This window comes from Cyanistes caeruleus, unplaced genomic scaffold (genome assembly GCF_971803275.1).
Source record: "Cyanistes caeruleus unplaced genomic scaffold, bCyaCae1.hap1.1 HAP1_SCAFFOLD_67, whole genome shotgun sequence".
NCBI classification, from domain to species: domain Eukaryota; kingdom Metazoa; phylum Chordata; class Aves; order Passeriformes; family Paridae; genus Cyanistes; species Cyanistes caeruleus.
Window position 1 is genome coordinate 1,265,604 of NW_028255885.1, and position 17,056 is coordinate 1,282,659.

Genomic DNA, 17,056 nt, shown 5'->3' on the forward strand with positions numbered 1-17,056 from the left:
GTGGGAATTTGTGGAGATTCGGTGGGATATTTTTCTAGAATTTTGTCATGTTTTGAGAAGATTTATGGAATTTTGTGGGTTTTTTCCTGGAATTTTGTTGGATACTGGGGAGATTTTGTGGGATGCTTGTGGAACTTTGAGGGACTCTTCTGGAATTTTGTGTGATTCTGTAGAGAACTGACGAATTATCAGGGATTTTTCATGTATTCTGTGGGAATTTGTGGAGATTTGGTGGGATATTTTTCTAGAATTTGGTCATGTTTTGAGAAGATTTAGGGAATTCTGCAAGATATTTCTGGAATTTGGTAGGCCTTTTTGAAGGACTTTTTGTGGTTTTGAGGAGACTTGAAGAATTTTGAGGATTTTTTCTTAGATTTTGTACAAACCTGTGGAGGTTTTGTGTGATTTTTGTGGGATTTTGTGGGATATTGAGGCGATTTAGGGATCTTGAGGGATTTTTCATGTATTTTGTGGGAATTTGTGGAGATTTGGTGGGATATTTTTCTAGAATTTGGTCGTGTTTGGAGAAGATTTAGGGAATTTTGTGGGATTTTTCCTGGAATTTTGTTGGATACTGGGGAGATTTTGTGGAATGTTTGTGGAACTTTGAGAGACTCTTCTAGAATTATGTGAGATTCTGTAGAGAACTGACGAATTATCAGGGATTTTTCATGTATTCTGTGGGAATTTGTGGAGATTTGGTATGATATTTTTCTAGAATTTGGTCATGTTTTGGGAAGATTTAGGGAATTTTGTGGGATTTTTCCTGGAATTTTGTTGGATACTGGGGAGATTTTGTGGGATGCTTGTGGAACTTTGAGGGACTCTTCTGGAATTTGGTGAGATTCTGTAGAGAACTGACGAATTATCAGGGATTTTTCATGTATTCTGTGGGAATTTGTGGAGATTTGGTGGGATTTTTGTGGGATTTTGGCCGTGTTTTGAGAAGATTTAGGGAATTTTGTGTGATTTTTCTGGGATTTTGTTGGGTATTGAGGACATTTTGTGGGATGTTTCTGGAATTTGGTGGGGCTTTTCAAGAATTTTGTGGTATTTTGAAAAGATTTTGGGAATTTTGTGGTGTTTTTTCTTGAATTTTGGGGGAAACTGTGCTGATTTTATGGGGCGTTTCTGGAATTTGGTCGAGTTTTCAGAAGATTTAGGGATTTTTGTGAGATTTTTGTGGGATGTTCTGGGAATTGGTGGAGATTTTGTGGGACTTTCCTGTGAATTGGTAGGGTTTTGAAATGATTTAGGGAGTTTTGTGGGACTTCTCTGGAATTTTGTGGGTTTTTTCTGGAATTGTGTGGGATTCTGAGGAGACTTGAAGAATTTTGAGGAATTTGTTTTAGATTTTGTGGGAATTTGTGTAGATTCTGTGGGATTTTTCTGGAATTTGGTGGGCCTTTTCAAGGACTTTGTGTGGTTTTGAGGAGACTTGAAAAATTTTCAGGAATTTTTTTTATATTTTGTGGAAACTTGTGGAGGTTTTGTGTGATCTTTGTGGGATTTTGTGGGATATTGAGGCGATTTAGGGATCTTGAGGGATTTTTCATGTATTTTGTGGGAATTTGTGGAGATTTGGTGGGATATTTTTCTAGAATTTGGTCGAGTTTTGGGAAGATTTATGGAAGTTTGAGGGATTTTTCCTGGAATTTTGTTGGATACTGGGGAGATTTTGTGGAATGTTTGCGGAACTTTGAGGGACTTTTCTGGAATTTGGTGAGATTCTGTAGAGAACTGATGAATTATCAGGGATTTTTCATGTATTCTGTGGGAATTTGTGGAGATTTGGTGGGATTTTTCTGGAATTTGGTAGGGTTTTGAGAAGATTTAGGGAATTCTGCAAGATATTTCTGCAATTTGGTAGGCTTTTTTGAAGGACTTTTTGTGGTTTTGAGAAGACTTGAAGAATTTTGAGGAATTTTTCTTAGATTCTGTGGAAACTTGTGGAGTTTTGTGGGATTTTTGTGGAATTTTGTGGGATATTGAGGCGATTTAGGGATCTTGAGGGATTTTTCATGTATTTTGTGGGAATTTGTGGAGATTTGGTGGGATATTTTTCTAGAATTTGGTCGTGTTTTGGGAAGATTTAGGGAATTTGGTGGGATTTTTCCTGGAATTTTATTGGATACTGGGGAGATTTTGTGGGATGTTTGTGGAACTTTGAGGGACTCTTCTGGAATTTGGTGAGATTCTGTAGAGAACTGAAGAATTATCAGGGATTTTTCATGTATTCTGTGGGAAGTTGTGGAGATTTGGTGGGATTTTTGTGGATTTTGTCCGTGTTTTGAGAAGATTTAGGGAATTTTGTGTGATTTTTCTGGGATTTTGTTGGGTATTGAGGACATTTTGTGGGATGTTTCTGGAATTTGGTGGGGCTTTTCAAGAATTTTGTGGTATTTTGAAAAGATTTTGGGAATTTTGTGGTGTTTTTTCTTGAATTTTGAGGGAAACTGTGCTGATTTTATGGGGCGTTTCTGGAATTTGGTCGAGTTTTCAGAAGATTTAGGGATTTTTGTGAGATTTTTGTGGGATGTTCTGGGAATTGGTGGAGATTTTGTGGGACTTTCCTGTGAATTGGTAGGGTTTTGAAATGATTAAGGGAGTTTTGTGGGACTTCTCTGGAATTTTGTGGGTTTTTTCTGGAATTGTGTGGGATTCTGAGGAGACTTGAAGAATTTTGAGGAATTTGTTTTAGATTTTGTGGGAATTTGTGTAGATTCTGTGGGATTTTTCTGGAATTTGGTGGGCCTTTTCAAGGACTTTGTGTGGTTTTGAGGAGACTTGAAAAATTTTCAGGAATTTTTTTTATATTTTGTGGAAACTTGTGGAGGTTTTGTGTGATCTTTGTGGGATTTTGTGGGATATTGAGGCGATTTAGGGATCTTGAGGGATTTTTCATGTATTTTGTGGGAATTTGTGGAGATTTGGTGGGATATTTTTCTAGAATTTGGTCGTGTTTTGAGAAGATTTAGGGAATTTTGTGGGATTTTTCCTGGAATTTTGTTGGATACTGGGGAGATTTTGTGGGATGCTTGTGGAACTTTGAGGGACTTTTCTGGAATTTGGTGAGATTCTGTAGAGAACTGACGAATTATCAGGGATTTTTCATGTATTCTGTGGGAATTTGTGGAGATTTGGTGGGATTTTTCTGGAATTTGGTAGAGTTTTGAGAAGATTTAGGGAATTCTGCAAGATATTTCTGGAATTTGGTAGGCTTTTTTGAAGGACTTTTTGTGGTTTTGAGAAGACTTGAAGAATTTTGAGGATTTTTTCTTAGGTTCTGTGGAAACTTGTGGACGTTTTGTGGGATTTTTGTGGAATTTTGTGGGATATTGAGGCGATTTAGGTATCTTGAGGGATTTTTCATGTATTTTGTGGGAATTTGTGGAGATTTGGTGGGATATTTTTCTAGAATTTGGTCGTGTTTTGGGAAGATTTAGGGAATTTTGTGGGATTTTTCCTGGAATTTTGTTGGATACTGGGGAGATTTTGTGGAATGTTTGCGGAACTTTGAGGGACTTTTCTGGAATTTGGTGAGATTCTGTAGAGAACTGATGAATTATCAGGGATTTTTCATGTATTCTGTGGGAATTTGTGGAGATTTGGTGGGATTTTTCTGGAATTTGGTAGGGTTTTGAGAAGATTTAGGGAATTCTGCAAGATATTTCTGGAATTTGGTAGGCTTTTTTGAAGGACTTTTTGTGGTTTTGAGAAGACTTGAAGAATTTTGAGGAATTTTTCTTAGATTCTGTGGAAACTTGTGGAGTTTTGTGGGATTTTTGTGGAATTTTGTGGGATATTGAGGCGATTTAGGGATCTTGAGGGATTTTTCATGTATTTTGTGGGAATTTGTGGAGATTTGGTGGGATATTTTTCTAGAATTTGGTCGTGTTTTGGGAAGATTTAGGGAATTTGGTGGGATTTTTCCTGGAATTTTATTGGATACTGGGGAGATTTTGTGGAATGTTTGTGGAACTTTGAGGGACTCTTCTGGAATTTGGTGAGATTCTGTAGAGAACTGACGAATTATCAGGGATTTTTCATGTATTCTGTGGGAATTTGTGGAGATTTGGTGGGATTTTTGTGGATTTTGGCCGTGTTTTGAGAAGATTTAGGGAATTTTGTGTGATTTTTCTGGGATTTTGTTGGGTATTGAGGACATTTTGTGGGATGTTTCTGGAATTTGGTGGGGCTTTTCAAGAATTTTGTGGTATTTTGAAAAGATTTTGGGAATTTTGTGGTGTTTTTTCTTGAATTTTGAGGGAAACTGTGCTGATTTTATGGGGCGTTTCTGGAATTTGGTCGAGTTTTCAGAAGATTTAGGGATTTTTGTGAGATTTTTGTGGGATGTTCTGGGAATTGGTGGAGATTTTGTGGGACATTCCTGTGAATTGGTAGGGTTTTGAAATGATTTAGGGAGTTTTGTGGGACTTCTCTGGAATTTTGTGGGTTTTTTCTGGAATTGTGTGGGATTCTGAGGAGACTTGAAGAATTTTGAGGAATTTGTTTTAGATTTTGTGGGAATTTGTGTAGATTCTGTGGGATTTTTCTGGAATTTGGTGGGCCTTTTCAAGGACTTTGTGTGGTTTTGAGGAGACTTGAAGAATTTTGAGGAAATTTTCTTAGATTTTGTGGAAACTTGTGGAGGTTTTGTGTGATTTTTGTGGGATTTTGTGGGATATTGAGGCGATTTAGGGATCTTGAGGGATTTTTCATGTATTTTGTGGGAATTTGTGGAGATTTGGTGGGATATTTTTCTAGAATTTGGTCGTGTTTTGAGAAGATTTAGGGAATTTGGTGGGATTTTTCCTGGAATTTTATTGGATACTGGGGAGATTTTGTGGGATGTTTGTGGAACTTTGAGGGACTTTTCTGGAATTTGGTGAGATTCTGTAGAGAACTGACGAATTATCAGGGATTTTTCATGTATTCTGTGGGAATTTGTGGAGATTCGGTGGGATATTTTTCTAGAATTTGGTCATGTTTTGGGAAGATTTAGGGAATTTTGTGGGATTTTTCCTGGAATTTTGTTGGATACTGCGGAGATTTTGTGGGATGTTTGTGGAACTTTGAGGGACTTTTCTGGAATTTGGTGAGATTCTGTAGAGAACTGACGAATTATCAGATATTTTTCATGTATTCTGTGGGAATTTGTGGAGATTTGGTGGGATTTTTCTGGAATTTGGTAGAGTTTTGAGAAGATTTAGGGAATTCTGCAAGATATTTCTGGAATTTGGTAGGCCTTTTTGAAGGACTTTGTGTGGTTTTGAGGAGACTTGAAGAATTTTGAGGAATTTTTCTTAGATTTTGTGGAAACTTGTGGAGGTTTTGTGGGATTTTTGTGTGATTTTGTGGGATATTGAGGCGATTTAGGGATCTTGAGGGATTTTTCATGTATTCTGTGGGAATTTATGGAGATTCGGTGGGATTTTTGTGGATTTTAGCCGTATTTTGAGAAGATTTAGGGAATTTTGTGGGATTTTTCCTGGAATTTTGTTGGATACTGGGGAGATTTTGTGGGATGTTTGTGGAACTTTGAGGGACTTTTCTGGAATTTGGTGAGATTCTGTAGAGAACTGACGAATTATCAGGGATTTTTCATGTATTCTGTGGGAATTTGTGGAGATTTGGTGGGATTTTCTGGAATTTGGTAGAGTTTTGAGAAGATTTAGGGAATTCTGCAAGATCTTTCTGGAATTTGGTAGGCCTTTTTGAAGGATTTTTTGTGGTTTTGAGGAGACTTGAAGAATTTTGAGGAATTTTTCTTAGATTCTGTGGAAACTTGTGGAGGTTTGGTGGGATTTTTGTGGAATTTTGTGGGATATTGAGGCGATTTAGGGATCTTGAGGGATTTTTCATGTATTTTGTGGGAATTTGTGGAGATTTGGTGGGATATTTTTCTAGAATTTGGTCGTGTTTGGAGAAGATTTAGGGAATTTTGTGGTATTTTTCCTGGAATTTTGTTGGATACTGGGGAGATTTTGTGGGATATTTCTGGAACTTCGAGGGACTTCTCTGGAATTTGGTGAGATTCTGTAGAGAACTGACGAATTATCAGGGATTTTTCATGTATTCTGTGGGAATTTGTGGAGATTCGGTGGGATTTTTATGGATTTTGGTCATGTTTTGAGAAGATTTAGGGAATTCTGTGGGATTTTTCCTGGAATTTTGTTGGATATTGAGGAGATTTTTTGGGGTGTTTGTGGAACTTTGAGGGACTCTTCTGGAATTTGGTGAGATTCTGTAGAGAACTGACGAATTATATGGGATTTTTCATGTATTCTGTGGGAATTTGTGGAGATTTGGTGGGATATTTTTCTAGAATTTGGTCGTGTTTTGAGAAGATTTAGGGAATTTTGTGGGATTTTTCCTGGAATTTTGTTGGATACTGGGGAGATTTTGTGGAATGTTTGTGGAACTTTGAGGGACTCTTCTGGAATTTGGTGAGATTCTGTAGAGAACTGAAGAATTATCAGGGATTTTTCATGTATTCTGTGGGAATTTGTGGAGATTCGGTGGGATTTTTATGGATTTTGGTAGAGTTTTGAGAAGATTTAGGGAATTCTACAAGATCTTTCTGGAATTTGGTAGGCCTTTTTGACGGACTTTTTGTGGTTTTGAGAAGACTTGAAGAATTTTGAGGAATTTTTCTTAGATTCTATGGAAACTTGTGGAGGTTTGGTGGGATTTTTGTGGAATTTTGTGAGATATTGAGGCGATTTAGGGATCTTGAGGGATTTTTCATGTATTTTGTGGGAATTTGTGGAGATTTGGTGGGATTTTTGTGGATTTTGGCCGTGTTTTGAGAAGATTTAGGGAATTTTGTGGGATTTTTCCGGGAATTTTATTGGATACCGGGGAGATTTTGTGGAATGTTTGTGGAACTTTGAGAGACTCTTCTAGAATTATGTGAGATTCTGTAGAGAACTGACGAATTATCAGGGATTTTTCATGTATTCTGTGGGAATTTGTGGAGATTTGGTATGATATTTTTCTAGAATTTGGTCGTGTTTTGAGAAGATTTAGGGAATTTTGTGGGATTTTTCCTGGAATTTTGTTGGATACTGGGGAGATTTTGTGGGATGTTTCTGGAACTTTGAGGGACTTCTCTGGAGTTTTGTGAGATTCTGTAGAGAACTGAAGAATTATCAGGGATTTTTCATGTATTCTGTGGGAATTTGTGGAGATTTGGTGGGATTTTTGTGGAATTTTGTGGGATATTGAGGCGATTTAGGGATCTTGAGGGATTTTTCATGTATTTTGTGGGAATTTGTGGAGATTTGGTGGGATATTTTTCTAGAATTTGGTCGTGTTTTGGGAAGATTTAGGGAATTTGGTGGGATTTTTCCTGGAATTTTATTGGATACTGGGGAGATTTTGTGGAATGTTTGTGGAACTTTGAGGGACTCTTCTGGAATTTGGTGAGATTCTGGAGAGAACTGACGAATTATCAGGGATTTTTCATGTATTCTGTGGGAATTTGTGGAGATTTGGTGGGATTTTTGTGGATTTTGGCCGTGTTTTGAGAAGATTTAGGGAATTTTGTGTGATTTTTCTGGGATTTTGTTGGGTATTGAGGACATTTTGTGGGATGTTTCTGGAATTTGGTGGGGCTTTTCAAGAATTTTGTGGTATTTTGAAAAGATTTTGGGAATTTTGTGGTGTTTTTCCTTGAATTTTGAGGGAAACTGTGCTGATTTTATGGGGCGTTTCTGGAATTTGGTCGAGTTTTCAGAAGATTTAGGGATTTTTGTGAGATTTTTGTGGGATGTTCTGGGAATTGGTGGAGATTTTGTGGGACATTCCTGTGAATTGGTAGGGTTTTGAAATGATTTTGGGAATTTTGTGGGACTTCTCTGGAATTTTGTGGGTTTTTTCTGGAATTGTGTGGGATTCTGAGGAGACTTGAAGAATTTTGAGGAATTTGTTTTAGATTTTGTGGGAATTTTTGTAGATTCTGTGGGATTTTACTGGAATTTGGTGGGCCTTTTCAAGGACTTTGTGTGGTTTTGAGGAGACTTGAAGAATTTTGAGGATTTTTTTTTATATTTTGTGGAAACTAGTGGAGGTTTTGTGTGATTTTTGTGGGATTTTGTGGGATATTGAGGCGATTTAGGGATCTTGAGGGATTTTTCATGTATTTTGTGGGATTTTGTGGAGATTTGGTGGGATATTTTTCTAGAATTTGGTCGTGTTTTGAGAAGATTTAAGGAATTTTGTGGGATTTTTCCTGGAATTTTGTTGGATACTGGGGAGATTTTGTGGGATGTTTGTGGAACTTTGAGGGACTTTTCTGGAATTTGGTGAGATTCTGTAGAGAACTGAATAATTATCAGGGATTTTTCATGTATTCTGTGGGAATTTGTGGAGATTTGGTGGGATTTTTGTGGATTTTGGCCGTCTTTTGAGAAGATTTAGGGAATTCTGCTAGATCTTTCTGGAATTTGGTAGGCCTTTTTGAAGGATTTTTTGTGGTTTTGAAAAGACTTGAAGAATTTTGAGGAATTTTTCTTATATTCTGTGGAAACTTGTGGAGGTTTTGTGGGATTTTTGTGGAATTTTGTGGGATATTGCGGCGATTTAGGGATCTTGAGGGATTTTTCATGTATTTTGTGGGAATTTGTGGAGATTTGGTGGGATATTTTTCTAGAATTTGGTCGTGTTTTGGGAAGATTTAGGGAATTTTGTGGGATTTTTCCTGGAATTTTATTGGATACTGGGGAGATTTTGTGGAATGTTTGTGGAACTTTGAGGGACTCTTCTGGAATTTTGTGAGATTCTGTAGAGAACTGACGAATTATCAGGGATTTTTCATGTATTCTGTAGGAATTTGTGGAGATTTGGTGGAATTTTTCTGGAATTTGGTAGAGTTCTGAGAAGATTTAGGGAATTTTGTAAGATTTTTCTGGAATTTGGTGGGCCTTTTTGAAGGACTTTGTGTGGTTTTGAGGAGACTTGAAGAATTTTGAGGAATTTTTCTTAGATTCTGTGGAAACTTGTGGAGGTTTTGTGAGATTTTTGTGGGATTTTGTGGGATATTGAGGCGATTTAGGGATCTTGAGGGATTTTTCATGTATTTTGTGGGAATTTGTGGAGATTTGGTGGGATATTTTTCCAGAATTTGGTCGTGTTTTGAGAAGATTTAGGGAATTTGGTGGGATTTTTCCTGGAATTTTATTGGATACTGGGGAGATTTTGTGGGATGTTTGTGGAACTTTGAGGGACTTTTCTGGAATTTGGTGAGATTCTGTAGAGAACTGACGAATTATCAGGGATTTTTCATGTATTCTGTGGGAATTTGTGGAGATTTGGTGGGATTTTTCTGGAATTTGGTAGAGTTTTGAGAAGATTTAGGGAATTCTGCAAGATCTTTCTGGAATTTGGTAGGCCTTTTTGACGGACTTTTTGTGGTTTTGAGAAGACTTGAAGAATTTTGAGGAATTTTTCTTAGATTCTATGGAAACTTGTGGAGGTTTGGTGGGATTTTTGTGGAATTTTGTGGGATATTGAGGCGATTTAGGGATCTTGAGGGATTTTTCATGTATTTTGTGGGAATTTGTGGAGATTTGGTGGGATTTTTGTGGATTTTGGCCGTGTTTTGAGAAGATTTAGGGAATTTTGTGGGATTTTTCCGGGAATTTTATTGGATACCGGGGAGATTTTGTGGAATGTTTGTGGAACTTTGAGAGACTCTTCTAGAATTATGTGAGATTCTGTAGAGAACTGACGAATTATCAGGGATTTTTCATGTATTCTGTGGGAATTTGTGGAGATTTGGTATGATATTTTTCTAGAATTTGGTCGTGTTTTGAGAAGATTTAGGGAATTTTGTGGGATTTTTCCTGGAATTTTGTTGGATACTGGGGAGATTTTGTGGGATGTTTCTGGAACTTTGAGGGACTTCTCTGGAGTTTTGTGAGATTCTGTAGAGAACTGAAGAATTATCAGGGATTTTTCATGTATTCTGTGGGAATTTGTGGAGATTTGGTGGGATTTTTGTGGAATTTTGTGGGATATTGAGGCGATTTAGGGATCTTGAGGGATTTTTCATGTATTTTGTGGGAATTTGTGGAGATTTGGTGGGATATTTTTCTAGAATTTGGTCGTGTTTTGGGAAGATTTAGGGAATTTGGTGGGATTTTTCCTGGAATTTTATTGGATACTGGGGAGATTTTGTGGAATGTTTGTGGAACTTGGAGGGACTCTTCTGGAATTTGGTGAGATTCTGGAGAGAACTGAAGAATTATCAGGGATTTTTCATGTATTCTGTGGGAATTTGTGGAGATTTGGTGGGATTTTTGTGGATTTTGGCCGTGTTTTGAGAAGATTTAGGGAATTTTGTGGGATTTTTCTGGGATTTTGTTGGGTATTGAGGACATTTTGTGGGATGTTTCTGGAATTTGGTGGGGCTTTTCAAGAATTTTGTGGTATTTTGAAAAGATTTAGGGAATTTTGTGGTGTTTTTTCTTGAATTTTGAGGGAAACTGTGCTGATTTTATGGGGCGTTTCTGGAATTTGGTCGAGTTTTCAGAAGATTTAGGGATTTTTGTGAGATTTTTGTGGGATGTTCTGGGAATTGGTGGAGATTTTGTGGGACATTCCTGTGAATTGGTAGGGTTTTGAAATGATTTTGGGAATTTTGTGGGACTTCTCTGGAATTTTGTGGGTTTTTTCTGGAATTGTGTGGGATTCTGAGGAGACTTGAAGAATTTTGAGGAATTTGTTTTAGATTTTGTGGGAATTTTTGTAGATTCTGTGGGATTTTACTGGAATTTGGTGGGCCTTTTCAAGGACTTTGTGTGGTTTTGAGGAGACTTGAAGAATTTTGAGGATTTTTTTTTATATTTTGTGGAAACTAGTGGAGGTTTTGTGTGATTTTTGTGGGATTTTGTGGGATATTGAGGCGATTTAGGGATCTTGAGGGATTTTTCATGTATTTTGTGGGATTTTGTGGAGATTTGGTGGGATATTTTTCTAGAATTTGGTCGTGTTTTGGGAAGATTTAGGGAATTTTGTGGGATTTTTCCTGGAATTTTATTGGATACTGGGGAGATTTTGTGGGATGTTTGTGGAACTTTGAGGGACTCTTCTGGAATTTTGTGAGATTCTGTAGAGAACTGACGAATTATCAGGGATTTTTCATGTATTCTGTGGGAATTTGTGGAGATTTGGTGGGATTTTTGTGGATTTTGGCCGTGTTTTGAGAAGATTTAGGGAATTTTGTGTGATTTTTCTGGGATTTTGTTGGGTATTGAGGACATTTTGTGGGATGTTTCTGGAATTTGGTGGGGCTTTTCAAGAATTTTGTGGTATTTTGAAAAGATTTTGGGAATTTTGTGGTGTTTTTCCTTGAATTTTGAGGGAAACTGTGCTGATTTTATGGGGCGTTTCTGGAATTTGGTCGAGTTTTCAGAAGATTTAGGGATTTTTGTGAGATTTTTGTGGGATGTTCTGGGAATTGGTGGAGATTTTGTGGGACATTCCTGTGAATTGGTAGGGTTTTGAAATGATTTTGGGAATTTTGTGGGACTTCTCTGGAATTTTGTGGGTTTTTTCTGGAATTGTGTGGGATTCTGAGGAGACTTGAAGAATTTTGAGGAATTTGTTTTAGATTTTGTGGGAATTTTTGTAGATTCTGTGGGATTTTACTGGAATTTGGTGGGCCTTTTCAAGGACTTTGTGTGGTTTTGAGGAGACTTGAAGAATTTTGAGGATTTTTTTTTATATTTTGTGGAAACTAGTGGAGGTTTTGTGTGATTTTTGTGGGATTTTGTGGGATATTGAGGCGATTTAGGGATCTTGAGGGATTTTTCATGTATTTTGTGGGATTTTGTGGAGATTTGGTGGGATATTTTTCTAGAATTTGGTCGTGTTTTGAGAAGATTTAAGGAATTTTGTGGGATTTTTCCTGGAATTTTGTTGGATACTGGGGAGATTTTGTGGGATGTTTGTGGAATTTGAGGGACTTTTCTGGAATTTGGTGAGATTCTGTAGAGAACTGAAGAATTATCAGGGATTTTTCATGTATTCTGTGGGAATTTGTGGAGATTTGGTGGGATTTTTGTGGATTTTGGCCGTCTTTTGAGAAGATTTAGGGAATTCTGCAAGATCTTTCTGGAATTTGGTAGGCCTTTTTGAAGGATTTTTTGTGGTTTTGAAAAGACTTGAAGAATTTTGAGGAATTTTTCTTATATTCTGTGGAAACTTGTGGAGGTTTTGTGGGATTTTTGTGGAATTTTGTGGGATATTGAGGCGATTTAGGGATCTTGAGGGATTTTTCATGTATTTTGTGGGAATTTGTGGAGATTTGGTGGGATATTTTTCTAGAATTTGGTCGTGTTTTGGGAAGATTTAGGGAATTTTGTGGGATTTTTCCTGGAATTTTATTGGATACTGGGGAGATTTTGTGGGATGTTTGTGGAACTTTGAGGGACTCTTCTGGAATTTTGTGAGATTCTGTAGAGAACTGACGAATTATCAGGGATTTTTCATGTATTCTGTGGGAATTTGTGGAGATTTGGTGGAATTTTTCTGGAATTTGGTAGAGTTCTGAGAAGATTTAGGGAATTTTGTAAGATTTTTCTGGAATTTGGTGGGCCTTTTTGAAAAACTTTGTGTGGTTTTGAGGAGACTTGAAGAATTTTGAGGAATTTTTCTTAGATTCTGTGGAAACTTGTGGAGGTTTTGTGAGATTTTTGTGGGATTTTGTGGGATATTGAGGCGATTTAGGGATCTTGAGGGATTTTTCATGTATTTTGTGGGAATTTGTGGAGATTTGGTGGGATATTTTTCCAGAATTTGGTCGTGTTTTGAGAAGATTTAGGGAATTTGGTGGGATTTTTCCTGGAATTTTATTGGATACTGGGGAGATTTTGTGGGATGTTTGTGGAACTTTGAGGGACTTTTCTGGAATTTGGTGAGATTCTGTAGAGAACTGACGAATTATCAGGGATTTTTCATGTATTCTGTGGGAATTTGTGGAGATTTGGTGGGATTTTTGTGGATTTTGGCCGTGTTTTGAGAAGATTTAGGGAATTTTGTGTGATTTTTCTGGGATTTTGTTGGGTATTGAGGACATTTTGTGGGATGTTTGTGGAACTTTGAGGGACTCTTCTGGAATTTGGTGAGATTCTGTAGAGAACTGACGAATTATCAGGGATTTTTCATGTATTCTGTGGGAATTTGTGGAGATTTGGTGGGATTTTTCTGGAATTTGGTAGAGTTTTGAGAAGATTTAGGGAATTCTGCAAGATCTTTCTGGAATTTGGTAGGCCTTTTTGACGGACTTTTTGTGGTTTTGAGAAGACTTGAAGAATTTTGAGGAATTTTTCTTATATTCTGTGGAAACTTGTGGAGGTTTTGTGGGATTTTTGTGGAATTTTGTGGGATATTGAGGCGATTTAGGGATCTTGAGGGATTTTTCATGTATTTTGTGGGAATTTGTGGAGATTTGGTGGGATTTTTGTGGATTTTGGCCGTGTTTTGAGAAGATTTAGGGAATTTTGTGGGATTTTTCTGGGATTTTGTTGGATACTGGGGAGATTTTGTGGGATGTTTCTGGAACTTTGAGGGACTTCTCTGGAGTTTTGTGAGATTCTGTAGAGAACTGAAGAATTATCAGGGATTTTTCATGTATTCTGTGGGAATTTGTGGAGATTTGGTGGGATTTTTGTGGAATTTTGTGGGATATTGAGGCGATTTAGGGATCTTGAGGGATTTTTCATGTATTTTGTGGGAATTTGTGGAGATTTGGTGGGATATTTTTCTAGAATTTGGTCGTGTTTTGGGAAGATTTAGGGAATTTGGTGGGATTTTTCCTGGAATTTTATTGGATACTGGGGAGATTTTGTGGAATGTTTGTGGAACTTTGAGGGACTTTTCTGGAATTTGGTGAGATTCTGTAGAGAACTGATGAATTATCAGGGATTTTTCATGTATTCTGTGGGAATTTGTGGAGATTTGGTGGTATTTTTGTGGATTTTGGCCGTGTTTTGAGAAGATTTAGGGAATTTTGTGTGATTTTTCTGGGATTTTGTTGGGTATTGAGGACATTTTGTGGGATGTTTCTGGAATTTGGTGGGGCTTTTCAAGAATTTTGTGGTATTTTGAAAAGATTTAGGGAATTTTGTGGTGTTTTTTCTTGAATTTTGAGTGAAACTGTGCTGATTTTATGGAGCGTTTCTGGAATTTGGTCGAGTTTTCAGAAGATTTAGGGATTTTTGTGAGATTTTTGGGGGATGTTCTGGGAATTGGTGGAGATTTTGTGGGACATTCCTGTGAATTGGTAGGGTTTTGAAATGATTTAGGGAGTTTTGTGGGACTTCTCTGGAATTTTGTGGGTTTTTTTCTGGAATTGTGTGGGATTCTGAGGAGACTTGAAGAATTTTGAGGAATTTGTTTTAGATTTTGTGGGAATTGTTGGAGATTCTGTGGGATTTTACTGGAATTTGGTGGGCCTTTTCAAGGACTTTGTGTGGTTTTGAGGAGACTTGAAGAATTTTGAGGATTTTTTTTTATATTTTGTGGAAACTAGTGGAGGTTTTGTGTGATTTTTGTGGGATTTTGTGGGATATTGAGGCGATTTAGGGATCTTGAGGGATTTTTCATGTATTTTGTGGGATTTTGTGGAGATTTGGTGGGATATTTTTCTAGAATTTGGTCGTGTTTTGAGAAGATTTAAGGAATTTTGTGGGATTTTTCCTGGAATTTTGTTGGATACTGGGGAGATTTTGTGGGATGTTTGTGGAACTTTGAGGGACTTTTCTGGAATTTGGTGAGATTCTGTAGAGAACTGAATAATTATCAGGGATTTTTCATGTATTCTGTGGGAATTTGTGGAGATTTGGTGGGATTTTTGTGGATTTTGGCCGTCTTTTGAGAAGATTTAGGGAATTCTGCTAGATCTTTCTGGAATTTGGTAGGCCTTTTTGAAGGATTTTTTGTGGTTTTGAAAAGACTTGAAGAATTTTGAGGAATTTTTCTTATATTCTGTGGAAACTTGTGGAGGTTTTGTGGGATTTTTGTGGAATTTTGTGGGATATTGCGGCGATTTAGGGATCTTGAGGGATTTTTCATGTATTTTGTGGGAATTTGTGGAGATTTGGTGGGATATTTTTCTAGAATTTGGTCGTGTTTTGGGAAGATTTAGGGAATTTTGTGGGATTTTTCCTGGAATTTTATTGGATACTGGGGAGATTTTGTGGAATGTTTGTGGAACTTTGAGGGACTCTTCTGGAATTTTGTGAGATTCTGTAGAGAACTGACGAATTATCAGGGATTTTTCATGTATTCTGTGGGAATTTGTGGAGATTTGGTGGAATTTTTCTGGAATTTGGTAGAGTTCTGAGAAGATTTAGGGAATTTTGTAAGATTTTTCTGGAATTTGGTGGGCCTTTTTGAAGGACTTTGTGTGGTTTTGAGGAGACTTGAAGAATTTTGAGGAATTTTTCTTAGATTCTGTGGAAACTTGTGGAGGTTTTGTGAGATTTTTGTGGGATTTTGTGGGATATTGAGGCGATTTAGGGATCTTGAGGGATTTTTCATGTATTTTGTGGGAATTTGTGGAGATTTGGTGGGATATTTTTCCAGAATTTGGTCGTGTTTTGAGAAGATTTAGGGAATTTGGTGGGATTTTTCCTGGAATTTTATTGGATACTGGGGAGATTTTGTGGGATGTTTGTGGAACTTTGAGGGACTTTTCTGGAATTTGGTGAGATTCTGTAGAGAACTGACGAATTATCAGGGATTTTTCATGTATTCTGTGGGAATTTGTGGAGATTTGGTGGGATTTTTCTGGAATTTGGTAGAGTTTTGAGAAGATTTAGGGAATTCTGCAAGATCTTTCTGGAATTTGGTAGGCCTTTTTGACGGACTTTTTGTGGTTTTGAGAAGACTTGAAGAATTTTGAGGAATTTTTCTTAGATTCTATGGAAACTTGTGGAGGTTTGGTGGGATTTTTGTGGAATTTTGTGGGATATTGAGGCGATTTAGGGATCTTGAGGGATTTTTCATGTATTTTGTGGGAATTTGTGGAGATTTGGTGGGATTTTTGTGGATTTTGGCCGTGTTTTGAGAAGATTTAGGGAATTTTGTGGGATTTTTCCGGGAATTTTATTGGATACCGGGGAGATTTTGTGGAATGTTTGTGGAACTTTGAGAGACTCTTCTAGAATTATGTGAGATTCTGTAGAGAACTGACGAATTATCAGGGATTTTTCATGTATTCTGTGGGAATTTGTGGAGATTTGGTATGATATTTTTCTAGAATTTGGTCGTGTTTTGAGAAGATTTAGGGAATTTTGTGGGATTTTTCCTGGAATTTTGTTGGATACTGGGGAGATTTTGTGGGATGTTTCTGGAACTTTGAGGGACTTCTCTGGAGTTTTGTGAGATTCTGTAGAGAACTGAAGAATTATCAGGGATTTTTCATGTATTCTGTGGGAATTTGTGGAGATTTGGTGGGATTTTTGTGGAATTTTGTGGGATATTGAGGCGATTTAGGGATCTTGAGGGATTTTTCATGTATTTTGTGGGAATTTGTGGAGATTTGGTGGGATATTTTTCTAGAATTTGGTCGTGTTTTGGGAAGATTTAGGGAATTTGGTGGGATTTTTCCTGGAATTTTATTGGATACTGGGGAGATTTTGTGGAATGTTTGTGGAACTTGGAGGGACTCTTCTGGAATTTGGTGAGATTCTGGAGAGAACTGAAGAATTATCAGGGATTTTTCATGTATTCTGTGGGAATTTGTGGAGATTTGGTGGGATTTTTGTGGATTTTGGCCGTGTTTTGAGAAGATTTAGGGAATTTTGTGGGATTTTTCTGGGATTTTGTTGGGTATTGAGGACATTTTGTGGGATGTTTCTGGAATTTGGTGGGGCTTTTCAAGAATTTTGTGGTATTTTGAAAAGATTTAGGGAATTTTGTGGTGTTTTTTCTTGAATTTTGAGGGAAACTGTGCTGATTTTATGGGGCGTTTCTGGAATTTGGTCGAGTTTTCAGAAGATTTAGGGATTTTTGTGAGATTTTTGTGGGATGTTCTGGGAATTGG